Here is a 21,322-nt window from a genome sequence, read left to right on the forward strand (position 1 = left end):
TTCCACTAATCACAACCAGATCTGGAAAAACACAAAGGATTGCATTTGGTTTCTTGGAACACTAGAGGGAGATAAATTCACCTGCAAATCAGAAAAATCTTAATTTATTTTTTCTATAGAACTGCTGTTTTACCATAGAATCATAGAATATTTTAAATTTTGATATTCTTTCAATAACCAAGAAATCAGTCATGTATTAAGCCTTGAATAAATTACACATATTTGGAAAGTAATCCGATTTCTTTGTTAAACCAGGTTTTACTAAAACATTATTTTATAGAAGCTTATGATATGGTATATTTTCATGTAACACCTTAGTCATTTTTCTGTTGCACAATGGGAAGCAATAATATAAAAATCAGTTAATTTTTATTTGAAGACAGCCAAATAATCCCAGGAGTTCTGGTAATATGTTCACTGTAAGCCAAAGTGTCAAAAGCTTTGACTCTCGACCTCCTATCTAAGGAGTTTGGGAATGTGCTGTACTTCGTAAGTGCAATGTTGTTCAGGTGGCTTAAAGGTCACTGGCACTGACTTCATGCTGGACTTTTTATTTGCCCAATAAAGTGCTCTTCCACGTTGCTAGGTAATTGCATAGATATGTAGTGTTTTTGTGATTGCTTGGGGCAGCTAGAAAACTTTCTCTTTATTTACTTTGGTAATCTTTCCAAGGAACATACTGCAAGGCTGTCCTCTTATCCTGATCAAAGGTTGAGTGTGAACCCTGTCCCCCAATTCTTAGCCTACCAAATATTTTATTTGATCTTGTAACTAATTTAATAAGTCCTCTTTCCTGTAAATTCAACACTGAAATGCTTCTGGTAATTAAAGGGAGAGGAGTGTGTTTTCTATCTCTAGAGAAGAGAGCAGTGTAGGAAAAGAGGCTGTTTTCTGGAGTCAGAGCTGGTATGAATCCCAATTTTAGATGTATGTTAACCAAACTTATTGTGGTGATCATTTCACAGTATGTACATATATCAAAACACTATGTGGTACAAGTAAAACTAACACAATGTTACATGCCAATTATATCTTTAAAAAAAAATCATGACTTTGTCTCTACTGGTTGGTGAAGCTAAACAAGATGCTTTGCATCTCTGAACTACCATTTTCTTTTCTCTAAATTGGAATCACAACCTTTTAGAATTGCTGCGGGGATGGATTCAGATAATGTATGAAAAGTGTGTAGCTTAGCTCCTAGTCCAAAGCAGGCATTCCAAGTTCACTGGGCCTTCCTCTTTCCTTCCATGTGAAATGCTTTGTAAAATGACCCTCTAAATCACATGTTCATAGATTATGTGCTCTGAGGTGTTTGTCAAGTGATATGTACAGAACGTGACCTTGGCCTCATTTGTAAGGCAATCTTGCAAGGGCACAGCATGTGGTCAATTGTATTGCCTTGTACTCTACATGAGTAGGCCAGAGATAGGACTTCACCAGGGATCAAACCCTCGTAAATATGGGCTTGTGAGCACAGAGAGAGGAGGCGAGGCACTGAAAGTCTGATGTGGACTTCCTGAAAGGAATGACTCCCCCTTTAAACAAATATAAGTTCCAACCTCCTCACCTACATGAAGGTCCAGTTCAGATCCTCCTTTCTCCATGAGACCTTTCCAGCTGAAATAAACTCATCTCTCCAAACAACTATAACATTTATCCAATTCAATCATCTGGCAATTCATGCCTTACCTTCCTACTTAACCATTTCATTTACGTGTGTCTCCCCAACCAGGTAGATTCTTGTAAGGCATGGTGGCTACTCTGTCATATATCTTAGTGCTTTACTTTAACACATGTCACAGTGCTCTACGTGAAGCAGACATCAATACATACTTGGATGTAATTCCATGTCAGTTTTCCTTCAACTTACTTTGTCAAGTGCAGTTTGACAGAAAAAGACTCATCAAGGGTAAATGTATAGGTAGGTTTAAATTATTCTGCTGACAGCCTCTGAAATTTTTCTTTAAACTACAGGTTATTAAAAAGAAAGAACCTAAAAGTATAACTTATTATGCTTACATTTGTGCCATTTACTCTGGTACCCATGCCATGATTTTTGCTGAGTATTCACTCTCAGTTGGAATAGATTAGTTACCATGGTGTAATAGCCATCAATTACAGATATAACATAGCAGAGAGAGTGTATGATGAACATTCTCATCACCAGCAAGCCATTCTTTCTTTTTAGATAGCTTAGTCAAATCTCATTACTGGTAAAAAAAAAAAATTAAAAAAAAAAAAAAAAATATATATATATATATATATATATATATATATATATGTATGTATATGTATTTATATATATATATGTATATATGTGTGTGTGTTTGAATCATAATTTGATACCTGTAAAATTCTGAGATTAGCATAATAACTCTACTTTTACATACATAGAACTGAAACAGACAATGACATTTTATCATTATTTATATTTAAATTGCAGAATAAAAGGGTGCTGAAGCTGGAATTAGAATGCTTTTCAAGGTCCTAAAGGATAAAGAATCATACATGAAATGGATCACCTGTTCCCCAAGTGCCAAACCATAATACAGAACAGTTATAATCCTAATTTTAAAAAAAGGATTTTTATTAATATAGCTAACATACATTATGTCAGTTTTGAGTATAGACCATAGGTGTTCAACATTTATGTATACCTAAAGAAGTAATCACCATAAGTTCAGCAACCGTCTGACACGTACCATGCTATCACAATGTTATTGACTATATTCACTATGCTGTATGTTACATCCCCATGACATTTGTTTTATACCTAGAAATTTGAACCTCTTATTCCCCTTGGAATCTTTCTCCCCTTTTTCAATTGTTCAATTATAATTAACATTCCATATTATTTTATGTTAATTTCAGGTGTAGAGCATAGCGGTTTGACATTTGCATAATTTAAGGACTGATCCCCCTGACTAGTCTAGTACTCACCTGGCACTAAACATAGCTATCACCATATTATTGACTATGTTCCCTATGCTTTACTTTACATCCCCATGATTACTTTGTAACAACCAATTTGTACTTCTTAATCCCTTCTCGTTTTTCACCCACCTTCTCAACACCCCTCCCATCTGGCACCAGCAAAATGTTCTTATAATCCTAAATTTTGACTATTTGACAGTTCTGTGATGGGACCCATGTGCAAGGTGACTCTACTCTAGGACGGCCCTGCCTTTCCTTTAAGGAGCACCCAGGCAAGGTCACATGTTCTTCACGAGGACAATACAGAAATGTGCTTTCAAATACTAATAATTGTAATTGAAGCAACATTCTTTTCAAAAGAGTTTCATGATAATGCATTTTTTAAAGAATATTCAGGTAATGGCAACAATTTTTAAAAGTAGAGGCAGAAAAAAATATGGAAGTGGACTCCTTCCCTTCTGCTTTTAATCATTCACAAATCTTTAGCTGCTAAATTAAATATTTAATTGACATTTTCTTCTAAATTCTACACCATTTCTACTTCCTTTCATATCCCAGATCCTCAAATGGGTAGTCTTTATCCATTTAATCTACTTTCCATTTCCTTGCCACTTGATCTCTTTGAAAATCCTCTATGATCTGGCTTCTATTTCCGCAATCCTTTGAAAGAGTCTTACTATCACTAATGACCTTGACTCACTTCTCATTTTTCTTAACTGCTCTTCAGAATCTGATGCTGTTATTACTTCCTCCTTAATTACATCCTTCCTGATCTTGTGTGACTGCCTAGCTTCATTCTTCCGGTTCTCTCACACTTTTCTGGCTATTCTTCCTTCCATGTTCTTCCATTTGTAGATGTTCCTTAAAAGCTCTTCTGGTGCCCTCTCTCCTCAGTTCTCATGCCAGGGCTCACCTACTCTTAAATTAAAGCTTCACTTATCACCTTGATGCTCTTGAGTCTGTGTTCCCTGCTGTCTTTTGTCTTACTTAACTGCCTATCTCTTGTGCCCAATTATCTACACGATTTTCCTTTTAATTACCTTACTGTCCAAAACTGCAGATCCCAAACTCATCTTCTCATCCCAAAGTTTTCATTTTACCTGCAGCCTCACCAATCTTCTAAACTCAGTATCTTAAGTTCATGTTGGATTTCTCCTTGTCCTGCAAATCCAAATTCAGTCATTTGTTTCTGTTATTATTTTTTCATAGAAATGTCTTACAGATCATCTCTTGCTTCTAGTTTTCCTGCCACTAGGCTCTGACCACCTAGATAACTGTATGGGTCCTTTAATTGGAGCTTTGTTTGTTTGGTTTTGGTTTTGTTTCTTGGATTTTTTTTTTTTTTTTTTTTTGGCCCCAGACTATCCAATATACACACTTAAAGACGGAAAACACTAAAATAATCCAGAATGACTCCGTCTTGTGATTGGTGTCATCAAACTCTATTTTATGGATGTGAATCAAACTCTGTTTCATCTATTTCAGAAGACGATCCATCAATTACTTCCTGCTTACAATCCAGCCTTATCTCCCACAACCCTCTTCCTTATGCAGAGTCTCTATATTGTGCAATATAGAACCTCTGCTCAGATTGTTATCCTCCACATTCTGACTGAGTTTACATTTTCTCTGTATCTTTCTTTATCTAGTTTTATCCCAACCCAACTCAAAGGCTCTCTGTTAATAAAGCTTTTGCTAAAAAATGCAACAGTGGTTTATTCTATTATAAGACAAGAATTAACATAGTATAATTTTCCAATTTATTAACTATTATTGCTTGCATGAATGCTATTCTCTCTTCTTTACCTTTTACATTTTTCCCCATTTCTATTTATTAATACTTATTCTTTAAGTCCCAGTTCAAAGACCACTTCTTCTACAAAATCTTCCCTAACCATCCTAGGCAATTGTGTCCCCAAATATACCTGACATAGTTTTAGACATGTAATTGAACAGATGCAAAAATCTTCCAGTTGTTCTATATTTTGAAAAAGAATGACCTTAATGAAATTAATTGCCTTCTCAGACCCAAATACATAAATTAATAGGGAAAGATATTTTTCTAGGTTAAGCCATTGGTATTATTAATAGAAGCAATAAATAGAAATGAACTTTCAGTATTATTCTATTTTCAGTAAAATTAGACAATAGCTTATCACTGTAGTCTATGACTTATCACTATAGTATATGTAATAATCTTTGTTTTTGTTTGTATAACTTTTTCTCTAATCACAAAAATAACAAATTGATACTGTAATGGTAGATGTATGTCATTCATTATACAATTGTCAAAACCCGTAGAATGTCAACACAAAGAGAGAACCTTAATATAAACTGTGGGCTTTAGTTAATAATAATGTATCAATATTTTCTCATCATTGTAACAAATGTGCCAAATTAATACTAATACGAATACAAATCATAGGGGAAAATGGGATAAAGGAGATTAAGGCAGTATACAGGCGGTCTCTGTACTCAATTTTTCTGTAAACTTGAAACTAGGAAAAATCAGGTCTATTAGTTATTTTTTTAAAAAAGTAAATAACATGTTTAATATAGAAAATGTATTAAAAAGTGAAAGGAAAAAACTAACAACATCTTTAAGCCTACTACTCTACTACTGCCAATATTTTGATATCCCTTCAGTGTATCTATTGTCCCATCCATCTTCTGTCTATCTATTAATATCTATCTAATCTGTCTATCACTGGGTGATAGTTTACCCATTATTATTATATAACTAGTTTTTAAAAATATTTAATCATATATCATAAACATTTTCCCTCTCATTAAATACTCTTCTATAATAAGATATTTAATAATTATGTGCTATAAGCCTCTTTATCTTGAAGCAATATTTCTAAGTTTTCTCTCAGCTTTAACTTCCGCAGCCTGAATAAATCATTTTCTTCACTACATTCTAAACCTGCATTATTGTTTTCTTCTTGGTATTCATATCTGAGTTCTTGATATTTCTTTCTCAGGATGTGTTAATGTAATTTATTTGTAATACTTTCCGATTTTCTATAGAATATTCTCTTTACACAGCACCATCTATCTGTTTTTCTTGTACTAATATTTCTTTTCTGAACACATCAGATCATTAGCTAAGAGTAGTTTTAGATATAAAACAGCATGCATACTGTTATACAGAACATTGATGATTAATTAGAACATATTAAATATGCCAACAAATCTAAAATATTTCTCTACTTGGTGCATAATTTCCATAACATACAATATGGTGCTGGCTTCCTCCTTGGGTTTATTTAAGCCAGAAAGTGGGAGATGGAGGCTAGAAGTAGCACCACACAGAGTTTCTCTGTGGTAGAACAAAATTAAAAGATTCTGAATTTAGTGTACATGGATTGAAGTAGTCCATGTGATGGGCCAAAACTGTTTATTGGTTCTGGCTTGCATCGTTACTGAGAAGTCAGCAATTATTCTTAATAATGTTCACCTGTATTGTATGTGCCTTTCCTCTGGCTGCTTTTAATGTTTTCTTCTTCATAGATTTTTTATCAATTTGATTATGAAGTGTGTTCTGATTCTTGATCTGTTCCACAGGTCTCTGAAACTCCATACACTTTTTTTTCTTTTTTTTTACATTTTGATAGTTCCTGTGCTCTGTCTTCAAGTTTTTTGTTTTGTTTTGTTTTCTTCAGTGTTCAATCTATCTTGCAGTAATTTCATTTTATATGTTGTATTTTTAAGTTCTAGAATTTCTATTTGATTCTTTTTGAAAGATTTCATTTCTCTGTTGAGATTCTCTGTCCTCTCAATATGCTTATGATTTTCTTTTAATCCTTGAATTATACTTATAATAGTGGTTCTAAAGTGATATTTACCAATTTCATCATCACAGTTATTTCTTTTTCTAGTTATATTGGCTGATTTTTTTCTCTGGCTGTATATTGGGTCCTTGGTCTGTGGAGTAAGAGTTATCATATTGGGAAGGCCAAGTGGAAGCCTCTGGAACTTCCTTCCACCCCCAGCAAAGAAAGTATATCAAAACAAGTATCACTTCCTGGGCTGGGGAGGTGGTATGTGGACAAACAGCAGAAATTAGTGCCATCCGCAGGTATCTATATAAAGGAGGAGTACTTTTGCCAGAGCTCACAGCAAGAGTTCCATTGGATTATAAACTATGGCTTCTGCCTTAGTGTTTTGGGAAAAAATAAAATACATTAAGATTGAAAAGAGGGTCATAAGTACAACTGCACAAATATTAAAATATAAGAAGAAAACATCTTGAATAGCATTATGCCCACATGTATAAAACCTAAATGATATAGACAAATTTCTGTAAAATAATAACTTGCCAAAACAGACTCAAGAAAAAGTAGAAAATCTGAATCATAATCATTATTATAATTGAATCGGTAATTAAAAGACTTCACAAAAGGTAAATGCCAGCTCAGAAAGTTCCACATGTGAATTCAACGAAACATTCAAAGAACATATTCTAATCTTAAACTTTTCCGAAGAATAGGAAAATACCCAAACTAATTTAATAAGCTCAGTTGAGCCTAGCTAATAAAATTAGGCAATGATAATATGAACAAGGAAAATTATAAGGCATTCTCACTATGGGAAAACCCTAAACAAAATATCAGTAGGCCAAACTGAATAGTATATAAAATATAAGAATACAAGAATTGTTTAATACTAGAAAAATGGATTAACATAATCTCCCTCATTGTGGTATAATAAAAAAAATATTTGGTCGTTGTCCCATGTTCTTGGCACAGAGCTCCTAAAATCCTTGGAATTTCCTGAGGGGTAGGAGTGTCTTTTATTATTCACAATGAGCCCCTTTCTACCATGTCTTCAGGATGGGAGCTGGTCACTGGAAAGACCAAACACAGGACTAGAGACTTGGGACTTTCAGTCCCACTCCTTGATCTTTGAGGAGAGAAGAGGGGAGGTGGGGGCTGGAGAAGGTAAAATCACCAGTGGTCAGTGAGTTAATCAATCATGCCTACTTAATGGGACCTTGAAAAAACATTCTTGAGCAGTGATTTTTAGGAAGCTTCCAGTGGGTGAACACACGAATGTGCTGGGATGGTGGTGTGCCTGGAGAGTGCGTAGAAGCTCTGTAGATGCACTCCTGTACCTCCCACAACCTTGCCTTAGATATCACTTCCATTTGCCTTGTTCCTGAGTTGTAACCTTTATAATAAAACTGTAATCATAATTATAGAGCTTTCCTGAGTTATAGGAGTCGTTCTGTGGAATTATGGAACCTGAGTGGAGGGGGGAGTGCCACTTGTTACTGGTGTCTGAAGTGTTCTGTGACACTGACCCTTAACCTGTGGGACCTGAGCTAACTCAGGGTAGTTAGGAGCAAAATGAATTGAACTGTAGGACACCCAGTTGGTCCCCGAAAATCAGAAGATTACTGTTGGAAAGATACCACATTGATTAACAAATCAAAGAAAACAATCATATGATTGTTTCAAAAAATATAATAAGAAAATAGATGGCAGATCCTGCAGACCTCAAGGTTGGTGCAAATATAATTGTGGTTTTTGCAATTTTTAACCTTTTAAACCACAATTACTTTTGCACCAACCTACTATTTGCCTAGATCTCACCCAGTGCACACTGATGTATCACAAATAGGTACAGTGAACCAAGGTTTTGAAGGCTTGTGAAGGCCAAAGCCCCTAAGCTCCTTGCTTCTGCAACTTCAAGCAGCTCATCCTTTGGAGGTGTTTATTTAATGGTTCCCCTCTGTCAACGGAATGTTCCATCTACAATCTGAAGAAGAGAATTTTCAGTGGTCATATTTCTGCCAACCCTTTGTCCCATCACATCTTTTTCACCCTGCCACTAACACACACACACACACACACACTTTCACTCAATCACTTTATACCACCATTAACACCCACTATAATCACTTGTTTCCACACTAACAGATACAAAGCACTTTGATATTAAGAGATGGTTAACATTTTCTTTTGTCACAAAATTGTTATCTCTATAGGTTGTTTTTATTCAATTTTTAGGACTGATCTTACATAGAGTGCACCATAGGGCATGGGACGTAGCCAAAGATATCCAGAAGGTTTGCTCAAAAACAATTCTTGTGGGGTCAGCCTTTATTAAATCCTCCCCAGGAGCAGATATTTTGGGAACAAAATATTACTGGTAAAGAGAAGCATGTGAAGTTTCCAAAAGCAAAAGAGTATGTAACCAATGAAAGGATAAAATTTCAAGGCCTGTACAGTAAAGCAGCTGTTAGATGATTTACTGGAAAATTTCTCCAAAACATAACAGAGGCTTCCTACTACAAAGGAAATATTTTCCTTCAAGTCCATAATATTAAAGTTCAATATGTTATGTACTCAAAAGACCTCTCTAATAAAATCTGAGATTTTCACAATAACCTCCACGTGAGGGACCTGACTTTCGTTTCATCCCTCTGAACAGCCAGGGCACCACTGGTGTGAGATTCATGATGTGTGTTCTAAACTCCAGAGATGCATTCCTTTTGTGCAGTTTCCAGTATCAATAACAGAGGGTGGCTAGGACTTCACTTCTCAGGCTCATGCTAAACTAGGCAAATCAGATAAGCTCTCACTTTCAATTAGAGAAATTATCTTAGACCTGCCAGTAAGGCACTGTGTGATTTCCAAGGCAGTGAGGACAACTGCAAAGCAATACTTGTAGGGGGCAGAGGGGTGAGGGTGGGTGTCAGAGAGGGAGAGAAAAATAGACTGTTTCCAGTAAGTACTTCCCTTAGCTTCCTACATGGATGACTATCATGCAGAGGACTTTCTCAGATGCTCTAGTGCCGGAGCGTTTTGGCCAAATCCTCCTGGTGGAGGCCAGTGAAAGCGATGAGAGAGGGAAGGTGTCTCCCACTGTGCAGCACATTGTATGGTCCCTGCTCTACAGCCCAGAGCTCTGACCTGCGGAGGCACCCATGCAACCGAATGGGCCAAAATGCTCTTAATACTAAACCAAACCCAAATTTCCCCACTTCACCTCATCACTCACTGTGCTGACCCACCAGACCATTTATTAGGCTTTATCAGAAACCTCTTGGAGTTGTGTTTATGTGTTTAACACCGTCTGGCTCAAACTACAAGGAGGACCCCACCTGTCCAAAGGGCACCACTGAGTTTGCTGAGAGGTAATTACTCTGGAGAACTTGATCCACCCATTAAAAGCAGGACAGACAATGGAGAACAGACAGAGTGATGCAAACTGAAGTTCAAACAAGAGGTGTTCCCTGCCACTTACTATGTTCCCTCCTGTATTATTTTGAATATACCAACTCATTCTAGCTGGTCTGTCCCTCTGTGTGCCAGAAGCAGGGGCTCCTGCCCCCGTGGCAGGAGAAGTCCTCCTCAGCAGACAGCACTTCATGCGGTTCCTGATTAATGGTGAGGTGACTGCTGTTGGCTTTGGAGGTTCAGACAGAAAGGAAGGGCACTTGGCTTCAGTGAACGCATCGTTTGACCCTCGGGTTAGATGTCCTACTTTTCTAAAGAAATGAAAATGGAAATGGTCCCGTGACAACAAGAACAATGATACAGAAACGACGTGTTCAGTCACTAGGACACACCAGTCAAATGGCTGGACTGTGACATGAGCGGGCGGACTGAGCTATCTGAGTGCAAGCTCTGGCTTGGTCTTCGGAGGCCACTCCGCATCCACGGTTTGAGTCCCTGTGTCAGTGACTCAGCTCTGCTCTGCTCAGGAAAGATAAATTAGGTGCCACATGCTTTACTCTTGGTGAAACAGGTTATTTTGGGGGAAAATGTAGACAGTAACATCAAAAATAAATAAATTCCAGACTACGAAAGGTCTCTATCTGAAAAGGTGCATATTTGGCCCATGACGAGAGCTTTTACTTTCTTTATGAAAAAATATTATCTTCAAAGTTGTCTAGAACTGTTTACTGTGTGGCCCTCTGAGTTGCACTGATAAGGAGGGAATCAGACGTCACTTCCAATGATACTCTGCTCAGTCTTGGTGAGAACACCCCCCCCACCACCACCACCACCACCTTGTGTCCCAGCTGAGTAGCAGCTGTGAAGTCTGGATCACAGCAATGAACGGTCCCAGTGCCTAGAAGTTCCATGTGGCTGCAGATGCCTGGGATCAGTTATAGGGTTATTGTTTCAGATGTGTATTAGGCAGCATCCATTCTGTACTCTGTGGGTGAGGTTGTCCCCGGGAGGGCAGGCCCCCCTGGTTCCTGCTCTTCTTCTTTTGCCAGTAGACCCCTGACCTCATTCAGGGATCAGCCAGCAATGTGCTCAGAGCAGTTAGGCTCAGAGTCAGGGATGAGTCATGACTGGCCACGCCCCTTGGCCAGTGATTGGTATACGGATCAAACCAAAAAAGAAACACTGTTTAGGGGTTTTGGAAAAAGACTTTCCTCCCTAGTAAAAGGAAATTGGACATGGCTGAATGGCTGAATGAACCCACCCTGAAACTCTACCTCTGGTCTTCTTATTTGGGGAGAAGATAAACTTCTTATTGCTTAAATCCCATTGGAAATAGCAGAAATTGCAATTAAAAGCATCCTAACTGGTCCTCTGTGGTGAGAACCTGAATTTACTTTCTGTTTCTGGAGGAGTGTTACAATCCACAGGCTATCAGCTCCTATGGAAGCAGAGAAAATAAACACTCATGGTAAACTGTGTAAATTGAGGGAACTGCAGGTGAATTTGCTCATCTGTAAAATGGGTATAGCAGTAGTAACAATTTCAGAGGTTTATGATAATTAATTTAGTTAGTGTAGATAAAGCTCAAAATAGTACACAGAATAAAGACTCAATGCAAATGTCAACTGGTATTATTATGGAGTTGAGGCAAGAAGGATTGATCGTTCTGGCCTAAATTAGGGCTACTAACAGGAACCAAGACAATCTGAGACAATCACTTGCAGTTTAACAGTGTCTTCATCATCCTCATTCCCTCCACAAGAGTATATGGGTGATCTGACTGTGACAGCAGCTCTCATTCTTTCTGTCTCCAGGGTTGACTTAGTTTACATGAGATGGTAGGCTGAGTAATGACCGCCCTACCACCACCACCAAAAGATGTCCATTCCTAAACCCAGAACCTGCGACTATGTGACCTTACCTAACAAAAGAGACTTCGCTGATGTGATTAAGTTAGGGATCTGGAGATGGGGAGACTAACTTGGACTATACAGGGAGGTCCAACTTCCTTATAAGAGGCAGAAGGAGATCAGAGTCAGCAGTGGGAGATGTGCTGATGAACGCAAGAGATTGTCGCATGAGAGGAAGGGACCACAAACCAAGATATGCAGGCTGTCTTTAGAAGCCGAAAACGACAAGAAAACTGATTCTCTCCTAAATCTCCAGAAGGAACGCAGCCCTGCCAACAGCTTGAATTTAGACTTCTGTCCTCCAGAGCGGTAAGAAAATAAATTTGTACTGTTTTAAGCCAAAATTTGTAGAAATTTGCTACATCAGCAATAAGAAACTAATATTTCTGGTTAACTAGGTGAGACGTGTCACCTACCTCCCTGTATTTGGATATTTCTGCTGCAAGTAACAGAAGCTTCAACTCAAAATGGCTTAAAGAGTTAAGAGATTTATTATCTCACATATTAAGAACAGAATAACAGAGTTGAGGTGTTATAAGTTGATTATTCAACAGCTCGAAGATCTCATCAGAGGTCCAAATTTTCCCCAAATTCCTGCTTTGCCATTCTTAGCATAAAGGTTTATCTCTTCAGATTAGTCCACTCATGGTGAAAAATCGTGTTTCTTATTAATATATCTTCACACATTAATGTCCAAAAGCTGGAAGATACAATCACTTCTTTCATGTGTCCCTTTTTAAGTTCCAAGAGTATTTTCTCTGAAATGCCCAAGGAGACTTTGCCGCTTGTGGCATTAGCAAGAATTCAACGACTCACCTATTTCTACACTTGTCACTGGCGAGGGCAATGGAATCAAGATTCACCTCTTGAGGCAACAGCAGGGCTAGCCAGCCCTTCCTGAAGGACTTGGCAGCCTACTTTCTAGGTGGCATTACTAAGGAAGAAGAAGGATGGTCGATGGTTTGTGCAGCAAACACATGCTTCCTCCGTTCCATCTCAAGGACCCTTTTGAATCAGACAGTGACATCAGAAAGAAAAATCTTCCAAAACAGTGGAAGGCTGTGCTTTTGGTGAAGCCAAATGACGTCTGGAACCCTTACTCTTTTCGGGCAAAATCTTCTGAATTGGAAGTATATTTATTTATTTATTATGTTTCTTTGCTTAGAATAACCCCTAAATAAATGTTTACTTAATCAATGGACAGTAATTGTTATTTTGTGCCTCCACTGGTATTATTTTCTTATTGTTTGATTTTCAACAGTTGGGCAGGTATTCAGAATCCATTGGAGATTTCATTAACATAGATATTTGTATTAGGTTAAATAAAAATAAAAATACTCCTATATTACATTTTCTCTGTGCTTATCACTATGCTAAGGACTTAACATAACTCATTTACCCTTAGCTATATGAAATGGTACTGTTTTTAATCCCCATCTTATAGATGAAGAAATTCAGGCATAGAGAGGAAAATCATTGCTAATTCATAAATTCCTCCTTGGAAAAGTTTAAGCAATGGCAAGGAATGGCTCTCTAATGATATTTTAAAAGGAAGTAAAAACAATTTAGGAAAAATGGCCTAATACATATGAACCACAGGAGAATTTTACATTATATTTCAAAACAACTTTTTGTGATGTAAAATTAAACAACGTAAGCAGCATTCAAACCTAACTGAGGAATGGATGAAAGCATAGGACAAAAGACAAGTGTGTCTGTGGAAAAGACATCAGGAGAAAGAAGATAAACTTTGTAAATTATGGTCTAACACTCATGAACAAGGGAAAAATCTTGACATTTCAGAGAGTTGATTTGGAATCAAGATCTTTTGTCTTTCCGTAGCTAGCAACCAATATTTTAATGGGTTTTAGGTTTGTAGAATTATTTTGACTTTTCTCTGAACTAACATCTTCTTTTAAAAATGGGCATGGGTATTGTGCTACAACCATTCTAGACAAAAAAGGCCTATATTGTGTTTTGGCTATTGGGCTTTCTAATCACTAGCTACTTTATTGCTATTGGGTTTAGATATAATGGAACCAAATGATTTCATCAATTTGGGCATACAGATAGAGACAGCAATAAACTTCATGTTAAATTCATTATGGTTCCCTCCAGGAGAGAGAATGTGCCTGCAAATGCTGGTATCATTTTGCTTATGTTGTTTGGTGCTGCAATGGAGATTGAGATGCTATTTAAATAATTTACAAAACAGTAGGAATTTCTATACCACAGGAACAAAAATTCCCTCATTTGAATCCTATAAGACTTGACAAGGGTTTCAGTAAAATTCAGTAAAATTAGTAAAATTCAGTTAAAAAAAAATCAGTAAAATTAGACAGTTATTTAAAAATGGAACATTGTGGATTTTATGATGGAAAGTAAACGAAAGAGTACCTTCAAGAACACAAAATCCTGAAATACACCCAGGGAAATATGAGGCTAATTTATGGTAAATGCAAAGCATGAAACACAAAAATCCCCAACACAAAGCAATTTGAATTGTGGCAATTTGTTGGTTTCATTCTGACTCTACTTAAACAGATCAAATGTCCAGAAAGAAAAATTTATCATTTATTTGGATGATTCTAAATAGTTGTATATTTGATATGGTATAGGAAAAATAGTAATGATATAGGTTTTCCTTTTTTAGCACTTGGTATCTAAAATTGTTCTTTTTTCAACTATTTCCAAAAAGGAGTTAATTAAAAGAGTTCATTGATGATTGTAAATATATTTCTCTTTGGCATTTAGTTTTCTTGGATCCATTTATTGTTGCCCAGCATGTCTGGAAAGGTTATTTCCTCTGAATATCCAGATTTTAAATTGACATTTCTGTGGCATCTTGAATCATTGCTGGTAGAGTTTTGAGTTTTGTCTACTGCATTGGAAACTAATTTGGCAGTATAGTCAAAAGTCCTACAACATTGGGGTATTTGACCCAGTGGCTCTGCTTCTAGAAATCATTTTTAGGAAATAATACAAAATTCAGATCATATATATATTCAGTAATGTTTGTTTATATGGCAATTGTGCTAGCCAAGATGAGATACAATCTAAATTTCTAATAATAGCAAGATGGTTAAGTAAAATATGATCTATCCACTAAATGCAATGTTATCTTTATAATAAAATGAGAAAATTCTTAAATATTATGAAAATCACAGAGGTGAGCAGAAGGTAGAAGCAAATTATGTTTGGCATTTGATCTTAACAACATTTAAAAATGTGTATTTTTTAAAAGACTGAAAAAATATATCTGAAGTCCCATGAATGAGAGAAAGGATAAATAAGTTGTGATATATGATACAGGCACATGGTAAAAATTTTTAAATGACTGAACTTCAGCCACATAAGCCAACATAGATGAATGTTAATATTATATCAATAAATATATCAAACCAAACTGAACTAAATATTATATTTAGATACACATACATATACATATGCATGCATGTTTGTGTGTGTATATGTGTATACATGATGAAACTCAGAAAAGGAATGGTAATAAACATAAAATTTGGGACAATAGTTATCTATCAGAAAGGCACAGGGTCAGGAGGATAGGGAAAAAAAATCGATACAGGTCAGTTACTGGTACATTCTAGCTCTTGAGCAGGGCAGTGGGTCTTTTGGTATTCATTATGTTATGCAATATGAATAAACAAAATAAAAGATGGCCATGCATGAGCCAGTGACAATAGTGTACCACAATCAAGAATTATGGTTTATTCAATTCTCACCATTCTTAGAAGGCAAGATCATGAGTGACTTTTTGCCCTTTATGCATTTCTAAAATTTCTAATTTCTGTAACTAGCATTACACTTTTAAATTTTAAAAATAATAAACTGATCTAGAAAACCTGTAGATATAAAAATTCAAAAGACATATGCATGAGTCTGGATGACTTAGGATGAACAAATTTAGGTCAGGCAAGTGAACCAAAAAGGTAGGATTTAATTAACACTAAGCTGAAAATAGTTCGTGGTTATATTATCTAGGCCTGATTTTATTAGTCCTGATGAGTCAGATTCTTTTCTGAGAATGTGACCACACTGGAGCCTAAATGTAAAGGTCTGAAAGTATTATATTTTCTCAAAATAATGATGATAGCAAACATTATTACTACGTGCCACACACTGTGCTAAGTGCTTTTCATGCATGGTCGGATTTAATACACTAAACATATGGTGGTTACGAATATTGTCCAAATTTGACAGGTGGGGAAACTGAGGCACAAAGAAGAAAGGTGCTGTGCCCATGGTCACACAATCAGTATATAACGGGGCTCACAGTTTGAGCCTAGACTTAATATGGATCAAGCTTCCTCCTGAAAACAACTAAAAAAATCTTTCAGATGCTGATCTTCATAAATACTTATTTACTAAAGTGAAAGCGTAACAAGTCTAAGAGAGGGGCTTACAGTTTGGTTCGTAGAACCATGTGTGAAGGTAGTTTGAGGGACATACTTTCCCAAGGCCTAGATCTGGAGACATAAGTTAGAGAAGCACAGATGTTCAAGGGCCACAGCTACTTTGGTTTATATCTAGTCTTCACCACATATTACGGTGTTTCCCGAAAGTAAGACCTGGTCTTACATTAAGTTTTGCTCCAAAAGACACATTAGGGCTTATGTGCAGGGGATGCCATCCTGAAAAATCATGCTAGGGCTTATTTTCTGGTTAGGTCTTATTTTGGGGGAAACACGGTAACTTTGTGACCTGAGAATGTTACTGGAATTCTCTGTGCTTCAAGATTGTAAAATTGAGATAATAGTAGGACCTACCTTACAGATTCATCATGTAGATTAAATGAGTTAATTTATGTATAGCTGTTAGAATAATGCCTGGTACACAGCACTCACTAAATGTTAGTTATTATAATTCTAGTGAGTGTTTCCCGAGTATGTGACCTTTATATTCTCTCTCTCTCTCTCTCTCTCTCTCTCTCTCTCATTGTACATTCATAGGTTGCTTTGAATTATTTGGGAAATGAGAAAAGGTGTAAATAAATATAAAATGGAAAATAACCTTTATAATATTAATAAACCCACTTTTATTATATTGACTAGAGGCTTTAAAAGCATAAGCTGGTTTTGTTTCGTAATTGAAAGAATATAATTCTAGGAACGGGAGATTTGTGTTCAGGTCTTGGCTCTGTCACTAGCTATGCAATCTTGAATAAGTCTCAACTTTACCAGCCTCAATCTTCTCATCTAACAGTAGAGATGATAATGCCAGGATAGCTTACCTGAGGGCTTTATTCTACGTGCTTTGGCAGGATGTTCTTTCATTCCATGATCCACATTTGGTGACCCCTTGCTCTGTGCCAGACTCAGTGATGGAGGTGGGACGTGCAATGTCTGTTACCTTGAGGAATTCAGGGTGGAGGAACTGCAATCCTGGACTGGGTGTGTACATGCACGTGAGCCTACAGGGATGGGGAACGGATGAAGCATATATTCCAATTGTAAATGATGATTTTCAAATTTTGGAAAATACACCAGCCACACACAGGGAAATAGCAGCTGGCATTATCTTGGCCATTCAGAAACAGGTAATTTTCTTTTTGACGTAAAACACATGCACGTTTCCCTAGGACTTTCTACCTATAATTACCCTCATATGAAATGTGCATTTGCATTTCTTTTGGATCCTTTAAGATTCCATGAACTTTTAACTCAGCTTTTCAAAACAGAACATTTGTATTTGTTTGGCAGAAATTTTCTCACTGTTTGTGCCCAATTATTAAGTTAGTTAGATAGAAAAATAGTGATATTACCACTCTTTCATGCTTATCACCCTTGACATTTTTTTTTAAATAAATAAAAACTTTGTTTATTGACTGAAATCCCATTTAATGCTATCCAGTGTCAAAGGCAGGATTTGGTACACCAGTCTTCTTGGAGAAAAGAACGTGTGTCTCTAATTCAATTATAGGTAGAACTGAATTTGATAGCCCCAGACTATTTGCCAATAATATTTTTGTGGCCACAAATAACCTAGAAACTCAGCATTTCAGTTTTGAGTCAGGACAGATAAAAGTCTGCTTTGAGTCTTATTAGGCATTCATATGTATGTACTTTTCTTCAAATGTTCATTTCGTGCCCACCATGTACAGGTCCATTCAGAGCAGAAATGCCCACCATGCCGACCAAAGCCTTGCCTAGGTGTCAAACGTTAAGGTACCCTTCAACCCCAAAATTCTATAGCTCTGCATCTAAATAAAGGAGAAAGACTCCAGAAAAAAAAAAATAATCTAAAGCTTTTTTTGTTACTCTGTTATCAGGATATTTCTTATTGCTTAGATTGAACCAATTTTTTTTTGAAATCTTGTTTCTCAAAATGCAATAAAAGGAAAATTATAAATGACTGATAAACCAAGAAAAGATGCTTGGCCTCATAGTGATAAATGAAATAAAAAATAAAATAAAATATAAAGTTGGTAATTAATTGAGAATTGATAATGCCCAGTGTTGGCAAGGGTGGAATAACAGACACTCTTACTTAACTGTTAGGCCTTAAAATAGTAATACAATTTTTCCAGAAGGAAAAAAAAAAAACACCCTTAACATATTGCATATTCTTTGACCTTGACATTCTACTTTTTTTTTTTTTTTAAAGTTTGTTGTGTTGTTTTTTTGTTTTGTTTTTTTTTGACATTCTACTTTTAAGAAATTATCTCAAGGAAATAATTATGAATGTACACAAAGATACATTCCTTCAAGGATAATTTGCCTTCAAGAATAATTGTTTTCAACAGCAAATAGTTCAAAAATTTAAGTGTTCAAAAATAGGGGATTGGTGAAATAAAAGATGCTACACCCATACAATGATATGATATGTAATCATTAAATATAATGTTATAATGTTTTGTAGCGAGAATACATTTATGATATATTAAGCAAAAGAGTCATTGCCGTGCTAGCAGTGATTTAGGGATCTAAGGTAATTTTTTTCCTGCATTTTCTATGGTGAATGCATTTACCACTTTAATAAGCATTATAAAACATAATGTAATAATTTCAATAAGAAAAATATATAAAATATAATATAATACTACTTAAAGTTGTATAATCTTCTAAGTGCTATTAAGGCAAACAGATATTGGCAATCACCTTATAATCCCTGTGAGAGTAATTTTATTAAAAATTATATTTTACTAGTTTTTATCAATTTAGTTCCAAATAATATAGAATGTAATATTTGTTGAAGACACAGTAAATATGTAGGATTCTAGTGCCCCTGTTAGACATTTTGTATAATACATGAGTTGTTTGTGCACTATTTCGGTGGAGAGCTGGGATTTGCAAACTTGCACTCCTGTCTATGGGAGGCACGTGGAAATAATAGGAAGAGCTGACAGATGTACGTACTTTTGCAGTTGAGTCCAAAATAATAGGGGGAGAAAGCCAGCACTCATTTGTACCCAGGGTGGCCGCACCTTGCCTCTGCCCCTCATTGGCTTTGTAACCTTGGCCCACTCACTTAATTCCAGCAAAACAAGGATAATGATAATATTTACCTCTTCCAGTAGTTATGAGATTTAAATGAGAAAATGAGTGATAAAGGTGGAATTTGCACTATACATGGCAAATAAGTACTCAATAAACTTTAGCTATATTCTCACCTATAGGTTCATCATGAGGTTGGTACATCTGAAGCCTTCTGCTCTGGTCTATGTGGCCAAGCCTGACGACAGATGTAAAATACCAAGATCAGCCAGCAACCACCCACGTTCCCTCAATATTCTCAAGAAAATAGAAAGTGCAATCCATGGAAAAGAATTAAACTTGGAAATGCCCTTGCATTCCTACTTTATTTTCGAGTGTGTGTGCGTGCGCGCATGCTCCCGCTTTAATGGAATCCTTTTGTTAAAAAAAGAAGAATAAAAAAAAGCAGTGGAAGAAAAGAGGCCCTGCCCACTCTAGTTAACTTTCCAAAGCCTTGGGGAGTAATATATTCGGTGCTTTGTGACCCAGAGCACAGCAGGGGTTATGCTTCAGGGGATCCTCTTTAAAGTGCCTGGTTCTTTTTTCTTCTTTAAAGTTGTTTAAATGTTACCAAACTTTTAAGTCCCTGGATGGATGAAAATCTCTGAGCAAATTGGTAAAAGTTGCTGAAGCCCAGAGATGAGTATCCAAACAGAAGGAAGGGCCTGATTTATTCAGAGCACTGAGTACAGGGAACAATGGCCACTTTATGTGGTAAAATAATTAACCTGCTAAAAACAATGATCACTCACAGGGAAAAAAAATGTAAGAAAAGTTTAGTTAAACTGGGAAAGCACTGATGAGTCCACTGTTGCCTTCATGTAGAAATTAGTCATTGAAAACTCCTCAGTAACTCCAAAGTAAAGCCCCTCAGTCCTGAGCAGGGCAGAAAAAAAAAATTGTTTGCTTCCTGAAAAACACAAAAGCTTATTTTTTCAGATCTTAAAAAGAGACATAATTTAGGAAAAGGATAATCACAAGCAACACTTTCTGCTGAGAACAAAAACCAAAGCAAAAAAACATTTATGAACATTCCCAAGAAACCGCTATGGCAAATCACATTGGAACTTTAATTCATGAGGAGGCTTTGAAACATCAGCACATGAAAGAAAATGAAAGGGCATATGAAAAATAAAGGACAACTCCAGTTTTCTCCTCTCTCCATACCTCTGTAAACTGCAAAAAAAGTCCTTATTTTTAGCAAAATTGCTATCACATTTACAAACAGCAGTTCTGGACATGTGTCCACAGCACCGAGCCAACATCGTGTATCGCTGTGGATTCAAACCCACCAGAACATTTTGTTTTTCAAAAGTAGTTTTGTCTTAGAATACATTCATGTGGAGAGTAGGGAATGAGAACTGTTTTGGATAATGAGAACTCAGGGCTTGAGAACAAGAGAAATTACTGCTAGAATTGTCGAGGAGTCTACTTACTATGAAGGAAAGTTCCTTTTTAGTTCCCAGTGAATTCCTCAGCAATTAGTGGTTTGTCTTGAAATGATAGAACTTTCGAGAACTGTGGCCAGAGATCCATTGCCGGACTACATCATGGGAATATCCTTGGCCTCTGAGAAAAAAAAAGCTGCAAGTTATGGTGGCACAAAATATCTTTTTAAAGCTTTAAGGGCCTCTGTTTCAATAACACGTGAAGCAAACAAACAAAAAATAAGCAAAGAAAAATTGTCCTTGATCAGGATTTCATAGATATTTCAAAGTAGAGGGGTGCATTAGTATTACATTGTTTCTGAACAAGGAAATATGTTTCAAATATGCCAAGCTATCCTCCAAGAAGTATC

At 36.3% G+C, this 21,322-nt stretch overlaps 1 long non-coding RNA gene across 1 annotated transcript; it reads right to left on the bottom strand.

Moving 5' to 3' along the window:
* Positions 1 to 8,524: 8,524 nt before the first annotated feature.
* Positions 8,525 to 19,827, bottom strand: LOC141568011 (uncharacterized). The gene is made up of 3 exons (XR_012491032.1): positions 19,662 to 19,827; positions 17,283 to 17,462; positions 8,525 to 8,697 (listed from the first exon to the last, which is right to left on the bottom strand). It is a non-coding gene; the product is annotated as an uncharacterized LOC141568011 (long non-coding RNA).
* Between the last annotated feature and the right edge of the window lie 1,495 nt (positions 19,828 to 21,322).

The sequence above is a fragment of the Rhinolophus sinicus genome, linkage group LG01 (assembly GCF_036562045.2).
Source record: "Rhinolophus sinicus isolate RSC01 linkage group LG01, ASM3656204v1, whole genome shotgun sequence".
Taxonomy (NCBI): Eukaryota; Metazoa; Chordata; class Mammalia; order Chiroptera; family Rhinolophidae; genus Rhinolophus; species Rhinolophus sinicus.